This window comes from Brassica napus, chromosome C5 (assembly GCF_020379485.1).
Source record: "Brassica napus cultivar Da-Ae chromosome C5, Da-Ae, whole genome shotgun sequence".
NCBI classification, from domain to species: Eukaryota; Viridiplantae; Streptophyta; class Magnoliopsida; order Brassicales; family Brassicaceae; genus Brassica; species Brassica napus.
Window position 1 is genome coordinate 42,145,050 of NC_063448.1, and position 18,573 is coordinate 42,163,622.

General features: G+C 31.6%; 1 pseudogene; it reads left to right on the plus strand.

Moving 5' to 3' along the window:
- The first annotated feature begins 2,315 nt into the window (after nt 1-2,315).
- On the plus strand, nt 2,316-6,385 carry LOC111210362 (annotated as a pseudogene).
- The last annotated feature ends 12,188 nt before the right edge of the window (nt 6,386-18,573 follow it).

The window sequence follows — 18,573 nt, forward strand, 5'->3', positions numbered from 1 at the left end:
CACCGTTCGATATGGCCTCATTCGATTACAGAAATGATATGCAGCAGAAGCAGCAAGATGTATCCACATGGTTCTAAGTCTTGGGGAATAGATTTCATCTTCTCTTTATTTTTTTATCTTTGATGTTCTTACATTCACTCTACAATGTAATACTTTTCTGGGTCTGTCTCTCTGTCTCCTCACTGGTAATGTGTGTTGTAAAGGAGTCTCTGAAACTCTCTGTTACTGTGTGTGTCTTAGTCTCGGCTGGTGAAAATTCTCTCATCATCAGCTTCTTTTAGTTTACACGCCCCATATACTGCGGACGAACATAATGTAAGTTTTCATATTTTATATTATATAAGCTGGAGTTTCTCTTAATTATTTGTTGTTATGTTTTTCTTTGTTATATAGTGTGATGATTTAACAGTTTGATGCGTCTTGAAACCACATCGAATCTTGGTATTATTTATTACAAGAAGATGATATTTAAAATCGTACCTGAAAGCGAACGTGTGTGTTGAAGTGCTCGTTGGTAATAGAGCATGGGTCATTTGCTCCTATTAACCAGCATCGAGCACGAACACATCATACACCAAACCAAAGAAAAGTCACTACAAGAAAACAGCGGTATTCTGACGGACATTCCGACGGAAAATGAAATCCTCGGAATATCCCGAGGAATTTCCGAGGAAATTCCGAGGAAACACAAATTTGGTTTCCTCAGAATTTCCTCGGAATATACAGACGGAATTCCGAGGAAATACTAATCCGTCGGAATATTCTTATGGAATACCGAGGAAAAACGTATTCCTCGGAAAAAACCGATGAATTCCGAGGATATATTATAGCCGTTAGAGAGCCGTTGGGGGATTTTAAAAATTCCGAGGAAATTCCGACGAACTAGACGTTGGCGTCGGAATTCCGTCGGAATTTCCTCGGGCTGTCGGTAGGATTTCAACTATAAATACAAGCACCCCTCTTCCTCTTCATTCACTCCATATCTTCATCCTCCCTCTTACTCTCATTACACACGAATTTGATTCATAAAAAAACATGTCTTCTTCAAATTATTTTCGCTCTTGGATCGATCGACCTCATTTGGATTTGAACACGAGATTGCTTACGGAAGAATACCAACGAGGTATAACCGAATTCATGGGGTTAGTTCACCGACAACCGGAAGCAAAAACAGGTATGTTAAGATGTCCTTGCTCTAATTGTAAAAATAGAAAGGTTATTAAAGAGTGGGATGTTTGGACTCATCTATATTTGAGTGGGTTTACACGAAGTTACAAAATTTGGTATCATCATGGGGAAACTGATTATGAACATGGTAGTACTAGCGAACCTCAGCCAGCGGTTAGATTAGAAGAACCAATTAGAACGGATGTAGATTATGGTATAGGTACTGAGCAGATGGTAAATGATCATTTTAGAGGGGAAGATTTACCCAATGCACAAGCTAGGAGATTTTATGATATGTTGGATGCTGGAAAGCAACCATTGTACGAAGGTTGCAGAGATGGTCATTCAGCTTTATCATCGGCTACAAGATTGATGGGCATTAAAACATATTATAATTTGGCTGAAGACTGTGTGGATGCGATTGCTGATTTTGTAAAAGGTATTCTACCCGAGGATAATGTAGCTCCTGGTTCATACTACGAGGTTCAGAAATTTTCCGATGAAAATTTCGAGGAACATTTCGTCGAAACTTCCGAGGTAAATTCCGAGGACGTTCTCCCTCAGTATATTCCGAGGAGATTTCTGACGAACTGGTGGTCCTTAGAGTTTCCTCGGAAATTTGTTTCCTCGGAATTCTGTCGAAAAATTTCGAAAGATTTTTGAGGAAAATGAAATTTCCGAGGAGTTATTTCCGAGGACTTGTTTTGTCGGTATGTCGTCGGAATAACGTTATTCCGACGACATACCGACGATTTTTTCCCTTCAGTATGTCGTTGTTTTCTTGTAGTGAGTAACAAAACTTTTGGCAAAAAGGTATTCTTAAATACCTTATTTTCAAGGTATTATTGGGTTCAACCTCTAGGGTGAACCTCTACGTTTACCAACTAATAAAATATTGTTGTTATGAATAGTTACGTGGATGTCCATTATAGGCCCAAAAGTCCATGTTCTAGAAAGCTTCTAAACTCTAACTTATATCTTATATATATGTGTATATACCTATGAAATAATAAGATTAATCAATTCTCTCTTTCTCTCGATTCACAACAGGTTCACGTTATCAGCACGAAATTCTAACTCTAGACGTCTCAGCAACATTCAAATACACGAATCCATCGAGCAAATCAAGATCTATTCGTTTGGGAATAATGGCGTCTCCGGTTTTTCCGTATTCATTATTGATCGAGATAAGTATGACCTAATCTATTAACCTATTAAACTTAACCTCGCTTATAATTAGAACATCTCGTATTCTTTGTTATTACTGAAAGTATATGATTTATTATCTTAGCTAAACTATGCACGATATGTAGGATGTGTTCAGTAATTCCTCGATTAAATTATTATTTGTTCGATGCATGTACGTTGGTATCAACGAACCCCTAATTGCAATCATCGAGAGAAACAAAAAGACCTTACAACTTCGTAATGTTTTGATGAGTATTCGTTACAAGCTATTATATATAGAGTTATATACCATCTTATGTTGTTCAACAAACCTTAAATGTAATGATCGGTTCGATTTGCTGAATTTAGTTTCGTTCATGTTTTATTGTTTAGTTTACTTTGAGATTGTTTAGATTTGAGATTGAATCCCTAAACATCACAATACTAAAAGGGGATAATTTTCAATTCTAGCATGTTCACATCAGCATAAATAATCCTCCAATCAGAATATTTTTTTTTCGGGCTGGGCTTAATTTTTTTTCTGAATTGACTTATGCGTGTGGGGTTCTTTTGATTTGGAATTGTGCTTTTAGATCATCTAATAATTAGACCTAGGTCTACGACGCGGAGCTGAAGTCGCGTGTCTCTTCTCGCCTCCTCTACCACTTCGTCTTCTCTCTTCTCCTCTGCCACTTCGGCTTCTCTCCCTAAACCATTTCGACTGAGTTTTAATCGATCCATCAATACTCCTTCTTTATGGTTTCGTTTCAGCTCCTTTTTTTCCTCTTTCTTTATATACCCAGAAGCTTATAATTTCCTGATGTCTCAGAGTTAGCTGATGTCGTTAAGCATTTCTCTGCTAAGTATGGCAAAGATTTTGTTTCAGCTGCTGTTGGGTTGCAGTCAGATTCTGGTGTGAGCCGCTTGGTGAGTTTTGGTTGCTTGTGTTGTTGTTTTCCTTTCTCTGATGTTCGTAGAAGAGAGGCATGATGATGATGATGATGATGATGATGATGATGATGATGATTCTTTCTCTCTCTATGTATGCTTAGTTGGTGGATAAACTGTCGGTTAAAGCTCCTGATGGTCCAACGAAGAACAAAATTTTGAAAGAGATTGCTACGAAGCATAATGTAACATGGGAACCAGAATCTTTGGTTGAGCCAGATCCAAAGGAGACTGTATTGATGGACAGTAACTACATCTTCATTTCATAGCCTAAGCTTCACCAGTCTGTTTCTTTAGTATAAGTTTCCTCAATGGCATTTTCAATTTCTTTGAGCAGAGTGGAGCAAGTTCCTCTCAGTCCGTGAGTGGAATAAACTCATATTCTTCAAGAATCCAAACAATCAACCTCCAGAGTTTCAAGCTCCATCTACTGCTAACGTGGAGCAGAACTTATATGAAACTGGCGGAATATCTTCCAGCCGCACTGCTTCTACTGATCACTATCGTCAAGATCCAAGACTTTCTGGTTAGTTTTTTTTTCATACAAAAAAACTTTTTGTTTAATGTTTGTTAAATCTGTGTTGAAGCGTTAGATGTAACAAATTGTTTCTTCTTTTATACAGGAGATAAGAATGGTGGCAGAGAACACAGACCCTCATCCAGGTTATGTGGATTCATCTCCATACGAAACATAATTTGCTGATGCTACGACTGCTGCACATGCAGCTGCTGAATCTGCTGAAAGAGTGAGTTTTGCTGCACGTGCAGCTGCTGAGCTTTCAAGTAAAGAAAGGATGAGGATGACGATGCAGAGTTTCACATAGTCACCGAACTCATCCTCTTATGATAATATAAGAAACGAACCTTCACATAGACATAGTAGCTCAAATGTGCAAAGCTGAGGTTTTGTTAAAGAAGAAATGCCAAGAAGCATTTATAGGGAAGAAGAAGATCAATCTACTACCATGGTAGAGCTTTCTAAGAAAAATGTTGATGAACAATCAGAAAATGCTTCATGGAAGAGAGGTCATTCTCGAGATAACTCATTGGAGATGAGGTAGAGTGATTCCTTTGCTAAAGTAGGCAGAGCGAAGCAGCAGCCAATTAAAGATGATGTCAACGATAGCTGTTCAGAAGATATTCAGCTCAAGAAACAGTGGCTTCATCGAGTTCACACACAAGCTATGTTTCTGATGACAATAACATCATCTTTGAGGATAAACGATTTCAGAGCACTGTTGAAGATACAGAGAGAAAGAGTCATGGTCATGATGTTGCTCCAGTCATGGTCACGGCTGATAAAAGTATATTATCAGTTTTTGTTTTATGTTGCCTTAGTAGATTATTTATGGATTGGGTTTGAATTTATGAACCTTTATAAATATTTTATAAATGATTTTAAACATTTTTAAATGATTTATAATGTCAGTTTTAGTTTTTGGAAATTTAAAGTATTTATGAAAATGGTTATCTCTTAAAGATAAATTTAAGTAATGATTTCAAATTTGGGGTAAAAGCTAAAATTAAAATTCTCTCGGAAATCATAACATACATTTGTTTCTCCAAAAATTCTAAAAAAGGATGTTCATGTCTAATTGCAGCTTCTAATGTTTATTCCTTCCATATATTTAAATTTATTTTTTCAAAAGAAATTTTGGTTTATACACTATTATGCATTGTATTTAATTAGAAAACAGTTTATCCATAATTGTGTTTCAATTTACAGAAGTCCAACGCCAAATAACACTTATTTACTATAATGTTAACAAATTTACAAAAACAACATCTACGCATTCTAAGAAAAGTTTTTTTTTTGTTTACCCCAGAAGGTGTAGGTTCACCAGCCAATTATAGCATGTCATATCATATTTATTTTTTTTAGAAAAAGCAAAATAACAAAAATTTGTTAAGTTGTATTGTGTTTTTAAAATAAAAAAAAGTAAAAATAAATTTAAAAAATAGTACTAGCTGCAAAAAATGAGTTTTTTTAAGAACATTATTAATGTTGTCAATAAAATTACACTAAATCCTAAAGTCTAACCATTAAACCCTAAACCATTGGGTAAATCAAAAACTCTAAATCACAAACACTAAACAATAAATCCTAAACAGTAAATCCTAAACGCCGTCGTTAAAACTTTAAATCTTAGCCTAAACCCTAGGGTTTAGGATTTACTCTATAGTTTAGGGTTTACCCAAGGGTTTAGAGTTTACCCAAGGATTTAGGGTTTACCCAAAGATTAAGGGTTTACCCAAGGGTTTAGAATTTACCCAAAAATTTAAGGTTTAGTTTTTAGGGTTTAATGTTTAGGATTTAGGGTTTATTGTTTTGACGACTGCGTTAACAATAGTTTAAAAAAAATACTATTTTTTATTTTTTTACTTTTTTTTAGTTTAAAAACATAATATAATTTGGCGAATTCTTATTATTTTGTTTCTTTTTTTTCAACTAATGAATATGAGCTCGCAGACTTTTATTGGTCGGTGAATAAATAATTTTTCTAAGAAATATCAAAGTACAGATCAATAATTTTTCTATATTTAAATTATTGGTCACTAATAATAGTATTATTACATCACTTCCAATAAATATTAATATTATTTTATAATTTAATATTTTGACGATTTAATAATGCATAGACAAATTTTAAACGGTTTCAGTTCTAAAACGGTTATCAATCATCGATTTTATAAAATTTAAGTAAAACAATAATAATAAATGCAGGTGCATTATTGGACAAAATTTTTTGTTCTGATGTGTTTTACTTATATGAAATTTTGATCCCTAAAATGTTTCAAATCTTATACAGAAGTAAAGTTTTCCAAACATAATAAAAGAAAAGTAATTCAAACTGTCTTCCTAATTTTACTGTGAAAGTCAGGTTACTCTTTTTCATTTCATATAATAGAAACTTATTTGAGATTAATATAAATAAAATTTTAAAATGAGAAATATAATTTTAAAACTAAATTTCCTCATTTATACAAAAGAGTTACCATAAAAGTAAAAATAGTAAGTTGCAATTGATCAAACAAACACAATTAATCTTAAATTAAGATGATAATTTACATGTGATAAAATATGAAAAAAAAATAAAAGTATATTATCCGCGCGTAGCGCGGAAAAATAATCTAGTTACTATAAAATCTGAACGCACAGTTATTTGTTACAGAATCTGAACCAATGTCATATAGATTTATAAATAGATTTGTTTGTAAAGTATGGCATGTGATTCGTCAGAATTATTTAAATCAACATTATCATCTGCATCTAAGAGATAAATCTAGTTAGTATTTTGTTTTTATTGTAATGATCGTGTCTGTCAAATAAAATTATATGCTCTTAGTTTGGTTCATACTCAGTTAAATTATAGTTTAACATGTATTGTATTGATATCTTCTAGTAACTAATTTACTACATCTGTTCCTAAATATAGTATGTTTTAAAGAATTTGGATGTTCCAATATATAAGATGCTTTCATTTCTCAAGGCAACTTTTTACTTTATTAAAAATTGTGCAACCAATCATATTTGATAATCTATTTTGTAATTGGTTGAATAACATTAATTTATAGTTTTAGTGATACTTTCTAGACATAACAATGATTTTTTTAATATGTGTGTTTTTACCTAAACACATTAAATGTTAAATATGCATGATAGAAATAATTAGAATAAATTAAAAAAATTATGAGGTTTTATCATTAAATGTGATAATGGTGTACTGTCATATATTTAGTTTTGAAATTAAATGTCGATGTTTACTAACGAAAATGCCATATTTCTATGAGCAAATTTTTGATAATTTAAAAAAGACAGATTGTACAAGAGGTGTGTTTCCAACACCATCACCATGGCAGATCTCCGATCTTCAGTTCACTTCTCCCTTGAGATAAGTATTATTTATCTCAAAGATGCTGTTCCAAACTGTAGTGTATCACATCTGGAGGGAGAGAAATGCAAGGCGCCACCAGCAGAGTTGGAAGTCTACGGATCAACTAAGCAGACTCATAAACAAAGCAGTCAGAAACCGAATCAGTTCATTGAGATATAAACCGCAACACAAACTGGAGGGGCTACTAACAAGATGGTTCGAAGTTACACTTTAGGATTCATTGTGCACTGATGCTATTTTTACAGCATTGAGCATTTGTACATAACATTCTTTTGATAGATCAATAAATTTGAAATTTCATCAAAAAAAAAAGTATTATTTATCATGTTTGATATAGATTCATAGTCAACTAAAATTTTATTATGCGAATTAATCTATTTAAATTCTAGTCAATATATAGAGATGACTAATCATGTGATAAAAGTTAGTGATTGAGAAAATAATATAGAAGTATTATTTATTTCTTAATATAATAAATATAAGATAAGTCATAGTTCTATATTAGTATATTTATTACCATTTTATATGTAGGTTTTAAGTTTAAGGCTTGATCTTAAAAGATCTATTAGTTTTGAAAAAAAGGAAAAAAAATTTGGTCAGCAAAATGTGATTGCATAAAGCTCATTACGTATTATGCATCTAAATTTTACAAGACCCGAAGTTTGTAACTATATCTCAACTATTTTGGATGTTTTAATGATGCATATATTTGACACAAATAATATTATCCAGCAGACACATTTCAAGAAAAAAGATTAAGAAAAATTATACTTGTATCTTGTCTCCTTGAGACTCAGAAAAACGATGAGCTATTGATGTAAGGTCAAGACCAAAGAGTTTCTTTCAGAACTCATATTCTCACTTGAAGCTGAGAAAATAAAGATGGTAATAAAGAAAAGATATGATTTAATCATCTAAAGATGAAAACAAAAAAAAAATTTATTGTGAGTACAATACAAAGTAGTAAAACCTTATAGAATGTTTAATACGAGGATATATATGAATGCTTCTGAAGAGTACATAATATTACTATACATAATAATGCAATTTAAAACCCTTATTGCATTATATTCTTATAAGTCTCAAAAGTTAGAAGGCTCTGAGAAAAAATACATGATCCATATAGGGTATGTTGTTGATTCAAAAATGAGATTCATTCGAGATTGATAAACCTGTAGTAGTATCATCTCGAGGGAAAGAGTTAAAGAACCTCACATTTTATATTAAGTGAAACATCTAGAAGATTATGTTTTACTAAGCTGAGATTGATGAATCCTTCATAAAGTAAATCCATTTAAATCTGAGACAAATTATACTGACACTAAGCGAAAGAAATGTTAAATTCATTTTAAATCAAAAATATTTCTCAAAAATTATAGTCGAGAAAGTGCCTACAACTCTTAATGTATTGTACTACACAATGATTAGAAATAGAGATAAATGAAATAGTAAACCAGAAGTTTACCGAAAGTGTAATGTTTGGCAAATCGGTTATGCCATCCCGGTTTAGTAAAGATGCGATAGAGATAATCATATGGACATTCGTTGAAGAACCAGAAGATTCTTACGAATGATTTGTTATATGCTGCTTACTTACAAGGCAATGCAAGAATACGGTTTTCACCAGTCAAATAGATTTGGATTCTATTTATACAAGGAGTTGTTTGTGGGCTTGATCACCCACTGGTGGACTGATCATCCACCATATGCATCGACAAGAAAGTCGTATGTATCCTTGTCATAGATCCGCAACCTGATGTTTGCGAGAGTAGTTAATAATACTGGTGAATTCACAAGCCTTTGATGATTACTTTATACATGTGGGGATACATTATGAACATCTTGTAGCTCATGTTCATACGTAAGATGCAGCAGCATTGATTCGCATAATGCCAAAGAGTAATTAAGAATTTTCCCCATCAAACTGGTTTTGGGTCAGGAACCAAAGATCTCCATCTAAAATTTTTGGATAAGTTGTAGTTGCTCCACCACACCGCTAAAGATGGGACCTCAAAGAAGGTTATGAATACGTTGGATATGATCTCCATTGATAATAAAATCTAGAAGATTTTATAAAATTTATTTAAAGACTCGAAAGTTAGTCTATCCAACATCAGGGAGAGAAAATAAACAGCTGGAGAACAAATGAGTTGAATGAATTATCATTGATACTCGGACTAAAGAGCGTAAATAGAAGTCCAAAATGAATGTATGGAGATAATTCTATTATGAAGATTAACATATGAGTTACCAGACTCATTTACTGACCATAAGAAAGTGATTAAATCACAAGTACTAGCTGTAAATGCTCCAATTAAAATGGATATACCAGAAGGGCAATATCAAACTGCTAATGAGTCTAAAGAGCGCTTGAAGCGTGAAAGACCCTATCGGTTCCAAATAAAATCATCCTCGAAAAAGAAAGGAGCATGAATGTGAATGGCATAATCGAGGAATGAAATATTAAGGATCTCGAAAAGAGATAGAAAACATGACAAGAAAGAATTCAGGTACCTACGAATATAAAAATCTCAAATAGCTATGTCATGTCTGGAACATTATGAACAGATGTCAAATCAACGTCGTGAATACTTATGCATACAATATAGCAGTTGATGGGAATGAGGATCATGAAACATCTATTGAAAAGTGTACACAAAGAGAATGATAAGCCAAAATGGAAATAAGCGATAGATGAAAGATTAAAACTCTTGGAAAGAGAAGAGTATTCGGACCGATAGTCCGTACACCTAATGGTGCAAAACCAGTGGCACACAAATATGTCTTTATGTGAAAGAAAGAATGAGATGATGAGAGGTAGTGAGATGCAAAAGAGTTGTTGCACAAGAGTTCTCACAAAGACCTGAAATTGTTATAAGAAACACATCATCATGTGGCGGAAGCATCAACTTTCAAGTTTCTTTAGTCTGGCAAGAATTGAAAGCCACTGGAAATGACAATTATGTCAATGATCCAAAAGGTATAAAATGCAAGAAGCAGTAAACTCCATAAGAATTTGGACTGCTAGAAGCAGTAAATGCTAGTTCTCGAGAACATTACAGCGCGAGTATATTGAGCATATCAAAGAAAGAAAAAGTATTGGTCATGAAGTACCATGATATTGAAAATTTACTGATCTCTTTCATGATTGAAAGATGTGATTTCATATGAAAATAAGGATAGTCATACTTGTAACTTTCACAAGAAGCAAAAGAATAACTCGTATGTATAAGTATGCATAATGTGAATGTTTAGAAAATTTGTGCATGGATTTCCAATAGACCAAGATATGACATTTTGTGTGAAAGAGAGGCTATGGACTACAATCCTAATGGTTTAAGAGATTATCTGAAAATTAATCAAACGAGTTTATTCAATGAGAATATGTTTATATCTATTCCTAAAAGGATGATATATATGATGAGAATACATCTCCCGAAGATGATGCTTCCAGGGGAGAATATGATGATGTGTGTAGTTGTACTCTTTTTTCTTATCATGGTTTTGTCCCATTGGGTTTTCCATGTCAAGGTTTTAACGAGGCAACATCTTATGATACCTTGAGAGGTTTTCCATTTGCATCTTATAATTCTCAAAGAACACGCAAATGATAGATACCTTGAGAGGAATATTATCACTTAAGTGATAAAGATATATCAATCTTCTAATGTATTTTTGAGACTAGGAGAAGGAGAAGAGAATGATCAAGGTCAATCATAGTTGAAGAAGAATAAGAGATGAAAGCATTCCATTCGTGTAACATAATCAAAGGTCGAAAGTTTTCCAATCAAAGGAAACCTTGTAGATGGAATTAAAATATTAAATTGGTGTCAAGAGAAAAATCTTTAAGTCTATTTTCATCTCCAATTTGAATCAAGTCATTATCCATGATAGAACTCGAGATATGGATGTTTTTGTGGGACATGTACAAGATGTCTCATAATAACTAATATCGTATGATATTCAAAATACCACTCGATATTTCCATCTTAACAGAGCCAGATCGGTGTCTAAAGTTATACATGGATGTTAGTTGGTTTGAAGTCATTTTGTCCAACAGTCATCAAGATATTCAAGTTTTAGTGAGTGTCAAATCTGCCAAGAGAAGTGAACCGGTCCAACCCCAAGAAGAAGGAGTTAATTCATCACATTGGATTGTGTCCTATCAGATATCTCAAGTTATATTTTCATCAGGGGGAGTAGATGCGCGCTGCACTCTTTTTTCCTTAACAATGGTTTTTTCCACTGGGTTTTCCTGGTAAGGTTTATAATGAAGCAGCATCTTATGTGCTTTAGGAAATAGTTTTGTACAATGGACATCCAAGGGGGAGTGTTATGAATAGTTATGTAGATGTCCATCATAGGTCCAAAAGCCCATGTTCTAGATAGTTCCTAAACCCTAATTTGTATCTTATATATGTGTATACCACATTACCTATGAAATAATAAGATTAACCAATCTCCTATTTATCTCGATTCACAACAATTGTTCCGTTATATTATGTTTTTAAAATAAAAAATAATAGTAGTTACAAAAAAAAAAATTAAAAAAGTTTTTAACGTCGTCAGCAAAATCCTAAATCCTAAATCCTAAATTCTAAACCCTAAACCCTTGGGTAAATCCTAAATCCTTGGTAAATCTTAAACTCTAAATCAAAAACATTAAACACTAAAACGCTAAACCCTAAACCCTAAACCCTAAATCATAAATCCTAAAACTCTAAACCCTAAACCTTGAGTGTATTAGTGTTTAGTGTCTCTGATTCAGAGTTTAGGATTTATCCAATGGTTTAGAGTTTACCCAAGGATTTAGGATTTAAGGATTATAATTTAGGGTTTAATGTTTTGCTGACGACGTTAAAAATTTTTTTAAAATATTTTTTTTCTACAACTATTACTATTTTTATTTATTTATTTTTTACTTTTTTATTTTAAAACATAATATAACTTAACAATATTTTGTTTCATTTTTTAAAAGATATCAAATATAAAATAGCACAGTCCTATTGGTTGGTGAACCTAGAGGTTCTTCTTAGGAGGTGAACCCAAGAATAAGTTTTCTTAACTATCTTATTTTTAACTTCACTTAATTATTGAAAAACAAAATTATAATAAACATAAACATTGAACAAAACCTTTCTTAGGCACTTAAACCACTTTAAAGTATGGCCTGGTTTATTAATTATTTTTACAAGAATATGATAATAGTTACTGAATGTGTTTGTTGCAAGTGGCCTCGTTGGTATTTGAGCATGGGTCGGTGCTCTCACCGACCACGGAACACGAGCACATACACAAACTCCAGAAGATAATAATCACTTTTTTTATCAAAAAAAAGTTACTACATATATAAGATTGGATCAATTGTTATAACACGAAGATGATAGTGTACTTGAAAGCAAACGTGTTTGTTGCAAGTGGCTCGTTTGGTAATGGAGCATGGGTCAGTGTTCCCATTGACCAGCGATCGAGCACACACACACCAAACAAAAAGAAAATAAAAAAAAGAAATAAATGATTCTTCTTCTTAAATACCTTTTTCTTTTGTTTAATTTTCTTTATCCACTCTATAAATGATTCTTCATGTAAGTATATATGTTGAATTTGGTGGTAGGCATTTTAAAGAATTGAATAGGTTTTGATATTTTTAGCACTTCTAATGAAGCTTGAATAATTCTCTTCACTCGGTTTCCATTCATCCAATTGAATACCAAAGCTATTTTTAAATAAATGATAGTTTTAATACAATTATTTTGCAAACACTTGCATATTGCTTTTGTATTCATTAAAAAATTAATGCCAGTAACATCATTTGCTAAATAGAGTTAATGGAACATTATTTTTCATAAAAACTGCAAACTCACAAACTTATTCAGAACATTGATAATATCAGTTGGTGTCAGTAATTGAGCTGAAATCTATATAATGTTATGTAGTTTTATATTTTTTGAAAGATAGGTAAACGTGTTAACAGGTTTGAACGTGTGGTCTTCAAAATATCTTCTAGATAATCCGGTAATTTTAATTATTAAATTAATTCATAACTGGTATCTGACTATTTATTAATAATATTTAGTGGTAATAGAGATAGTTTTCTTCTATAAACACTAGGTAATAAACTCATTTTATAAAAATAAATAAGCCACATTTATATTTTCTTTTAAATTATTATAAAACTTGTTTACAATTGCTATCGAAGAAATATATGTGTTACAAAAGTATCTTTCATACAATTATATTTCTTTATTGATAATACTAAAAATATAGTTTTCTAGATTCAGTTGTAACAACATTACAAATATGTCCATACTAAATAAGATATATGACTTATTAGTCGTTTAGTTAAATTATTTTGAGATCTCGAATACAACTGGATATTTGAAACTAATTAAAAAAACAAACACATTTTAATCTAATCATTTATTATATTAATAAGGTAATTTATAACAACAAGTTCTATATTCATGATTTGTTTGAAACCATGTAAAACGTATGTGGTCAAAAACACAATTACATGGCAATTTTAATAGATCTTATTTGTTAACATATTATTCTTTGCATATCATACACACATTTTTTTCTTTTCTTCTTCGTTATTTGTATTTTTTATAATAAAAAAAATCTTTCCAAAAAATTACATGCTTACAAATTAAGAAGCAAATATTGTTATAATATTATACAAATTGAAAGAATAGTCAGTTGTTTGTCTGTCCCAAATAGCTTTTTTTATAACTGTTGTGTGATCTCAAATGTTTTCTAGGCCCAAAGACTAATCACCATGAAACCCGCAGAATCCACATTTTTTTACCACTTAAAACGTTCCGGATGGCCAAGGGAAATCGAACCCAAGACGGTACTTACATATCATAACGGAAATATCATGGACTTAAATGTAAATAATTGTGCTATGATTTTAACGGTTAATATTTATCGGACTCAATTAGTTTAGAAGTAATAAGAATAATATCCTTAAAAAATTTATATGCTTCAACTCCAATTTCTCAATCACATAATGAGTAATAGAAGTTATATTTATTTATGGATTCATTTTCCACAGTAAAATCTACAACTTTTGAATGTAAATGAAATTAGTAATTGTATTACAATAAAATAAAATGTAATTTCATTCAACACATTAACTGTGAATTAAAAAATTTCTACATAATTAAAGTTATTAACCAATTTAAAAATCTATAGTGTTTGTTGTTAAATTATGTAAAAATATAATAAATACTAAATGTGTTTGTAACGATTGTAACATCAGCTACAAAGTTAAAAATCATTCTTATTTTTTTAACAAATTTAATAGATCAGTGACAATGTTAAACCAAATTTATATTTTATTATTGTGATTGTCATATATGGTAAGGTATAACTAATCTATAGTTTCAAATTCTTTACTTCAATTGTTAAAACTATTTACTAAAATATCATACCTAATATCTTTTGGTAGTCTTAAAGTTAATAGTCTGAAACTTTTGAGATCAAATAAAAGCATTTACAGACTCTATCATATTTTTCAAAAACGTAAATATAATGTTACAAACCTATCTGCAACATTTTCAGTTATGATAATTTCTATTGCAACATGTTAGTACATTTAATTTCATTAAATATTTTAAGGGAAATCTTTTAAAATATTTTTTTTTTAAATATATACTAATTTCCTTCAGTTAAGTCTTTGAAATTATTCAACTTATTTATTTTCGCGTGTTTTTTAATCAAATATTTTCATAATTATTATTTATTAATTATTATTTGTACTATTTCAAATTGGTGTGAGCAAAAAGTTATAATTGTTCAAACATAACTGCAATGTTTTTAATTTTTTGTATTTTTAAATGTTAGTATAATTAAATCGGTTTAAGGTTTTAAAAGATGTCATTATTAATGAGTCTAAAACATGTTTCAATTTACTTAAGCCAATACAGATATAAATATTAAATTTTATCTGAAATATAAGTTAAACTTAAAAGATAATATTTTTTTTAAAGAATACTCATTTACAACATTTTTAGAATTCCTTAAAACTGCATCTATTGAACATAAAAAAAAGTCATTACATATATATACTGGTGTCACCGATCGGAGGGTATAATACATAAATCTAATAAAATTGGTAATTTAGTTCCAAGTCTCCGGCCAATACTCGCTGCACGACTTAGTCCAATCAAGTAAAAAAAATATTGGAAGCGATGACATGCAATTAAATAAGTTCTTTCTACTTGATACATCTGACTCTTGCAAAAGTTAAGTGATATATACTGTATAATGGAAATTTTGAGAAATTGTAAACACATACCACGAAGATATATTATTGATAACGGATGGTGATCCGGGCTGTTTCAATAGCCCATGGCGAAAAAAGATAAAATAGAAATTATCTTTCGGAGAGATGGCCGAGTGGTTGATGGCTCCGGTCTTGAAAACCGGTGTAGTTCATAAAAAATAACTATCGAGGGTTCGAATCCGTCTCTCTCCTTTTGTTGGATGAATAGATTTTTTTCTTTATTGGCTTTTTTTACTTCTTAGCATCATAAAAAAAGGAGAATGAGTTATATATTCTGCAGAACGTCGTTATTGCCAAGGTTGTATCTATCAAATATATATATATATATATATATATATATATTATTGCGGATAGAATAATTAAATAATTAACCGAATTTGCCCGACGTGGAAGCAATCAAGAAAGCCGCATAAGTGAATATATAACCTACAGAAAAGTGAGCTTACGGTTTGGGAGCTTACGGTTTCATGTTCTATTTCCGTTCTGCAGAATATATGACTCATGCTCCTACTTGTTCGACACTATATTTAGATTCTGCCCTTCTAAACGGGACGTCCGCTCTAACAATTCCGTCTCCGTCTAACAAAACAACCGGAAATGTTTCAAAAAAAGTAGGCATACGGCGTACAAAAAGTTCACGCCCTTCTTTATTTCTAAAGACGGGGTGTCCTAACCATCCAACAGCTATTCCATCCCCATTGATTACTTTAATTCTAAATTTTGTGCAAAAGAGTTTACGAAAATCACCACCACCAACAGTATTATTCGGTCTCATCCGATCTAAAAAATCTTATTTTTTGAATATGAAGAAATAAAAAAAGATACGAAGACTTACTTCACATTTGGAATTGCACATAAAAGATTATTTATCTCAGAGAGGTCTACGAAAAGCAGTTCCACTTGGCGTTCCAATCACATAATGATGCGAATCGAGCTTTGATGAGTTCTAATATGCAACGTCAAGCAGTTCCACTTTCTCGGTCCGAAAAGTGCATTGTTGGAACTGGATTGGAACGCCAAGTGGCTTTAGATTCGGGGGTTCCCGCTATAGCCGAACACGAGGGAAAAATCCTTTATACTGATATTGAGAAGATAATTTTATCGGGAAATGAGAATACTTTAAGTATTCCATTAATTATGTATCAACGCTCAAACAAAAATACTTGTATGCATCAAAAACCTCAGGTTCGCCGGGATAAATGCATTAAAAAGGGACAAATTTTAGCGGATGGTTCGATAAAAGGAATTAGGGAAGCTCCAATGGAAAAATATTGGAAAGGAAAAATGCTTCGAAGATAAACCTCTTCCCATGCGATAGTCAAAAATTCTTGGCGGTATCGAGCTGGTACAGCCTGTTCTTCTTGAATGCCCCGATTAAGAGCCAAAGAATTTCCTGCCGCTATCATATAATATTCATCTTGACTTGGTGATAAAAAAAGCATCAGTATCCGCGCTTTTTTTTTATTTCTCAACGAGTTCATAAAACGGACTTTCTAACGACCCCCAATCACCAATCCTGGCATGAATTGATAAAGATCCAATAAGTTCCACATTGATTCCTTCAGACGTGTCAATGGGGCAAATACGTATCTATCTAGAGCCACTTGGCGTTCCAATCCAGTTCCAACAATGCACTTTTAGGACCGAGAAAGTGGAACTGCTTGACGTTGCATATTAGAACTCATTAAAGCTCGATTCGCATCATTATGTTCGATAAAAGGAATTAGGGAAGCTCCAATGGAAAAATATTGGAAAGGAAAAATGCTTCGAAGATGAACCTCTTCCCATGCGATAGTCAAAAATTCTTGGCGGTATCAAGCTGGTACAGCCTGTTCTTCTTGAATGCCCCGATTAAGAGCCAAAGAATTTTCTGCCGCTATCATATAATATTCATCTTGACTTGGTGATAAAAAAAGCATCCGTTATCAATTTCTATGAAGAACTTATATTTCTATGTATATAGATTCGTTTATAATTTATCTCCTCGATAAAAAATTATTATCAATCTAAACTAAAAGGATCTTAGCCGTTTTACATTGGTTGACATGGCTATATAAGTCATGTTGATGAAATGAAAGGTTACCGAAAATTAGTTACATATATAGTTGATGAAGATGGCAATTTAAGCGTTGCATTTGTTTGCGGAAGAGATGCGACTGCTACCTCATGATCTGAATGGGTGCTTTGTGTTGATAAAAAAAAAGAGTGGGTGCTCTTTAGCGTTAAAAACTGTCGTTCTTTTTTTTTTCTTTTCTGTAACAACAATTTTATTGAATCAGAGCGTAAAAGGTGAATCAAATGTTACGGTTGGTGTTGTGTTCCTTTGTTGATCGTAAATATTGTGAACATTTCCAAATTTGGAACCCAGGGATCTTTGCCTTTGCAACAAAGGTTCACATGAGAATTAGATGGTTACCGACAGTTATTTACAATCTCCATAAGAAGACAAAAACATTATGCGTCACTAACCAAACATTCAATTCATGATCAATGAACTATCACAGCCAATCGGTTTAGCGATGCGTCTCATTTGGGATTTCGGTGGAAGACATACATGGTTAACATCCATGTATCATCAGCATAGAAGGATTTTGATAAATTCATGAAAAATTTATTTTGAAAAATGCTTGGACATAAACTATTTATAGATTTTCAAAGAACTATTTGAATAGTCACATCTTTTCAGTTTAAGATTGTTTTTTTTTCTGAAATAATACTTAAATGAATAATCACAACTTTTCAATTTTAGTAGTCACATCTTTTCAATTAAAATATAGTTATTTTAAAAAGATACTTATACGAATAGTCACAACTTTTCAATTTAAAGGTTATTTAAAATGATATTATTAAAAAAATATTTTGAACAAATACATAATTTTAAAACAGTTTAATTTCAAAATACAACTTTATTATAAAAATACATCTTAGCTATTTTAAAATTCAAAATTTTCTTTTCCAATAGAAAAATATGACCATTTACACTAACTAATACAACTCTTGAAACAAATAGTTGTACAAAGACACTTTTGGAATATTTAACTTCATTAGGAAACTAATATATCATTTTAAATGAAAACACACAACTTTTAAAGTTGATACATTTTA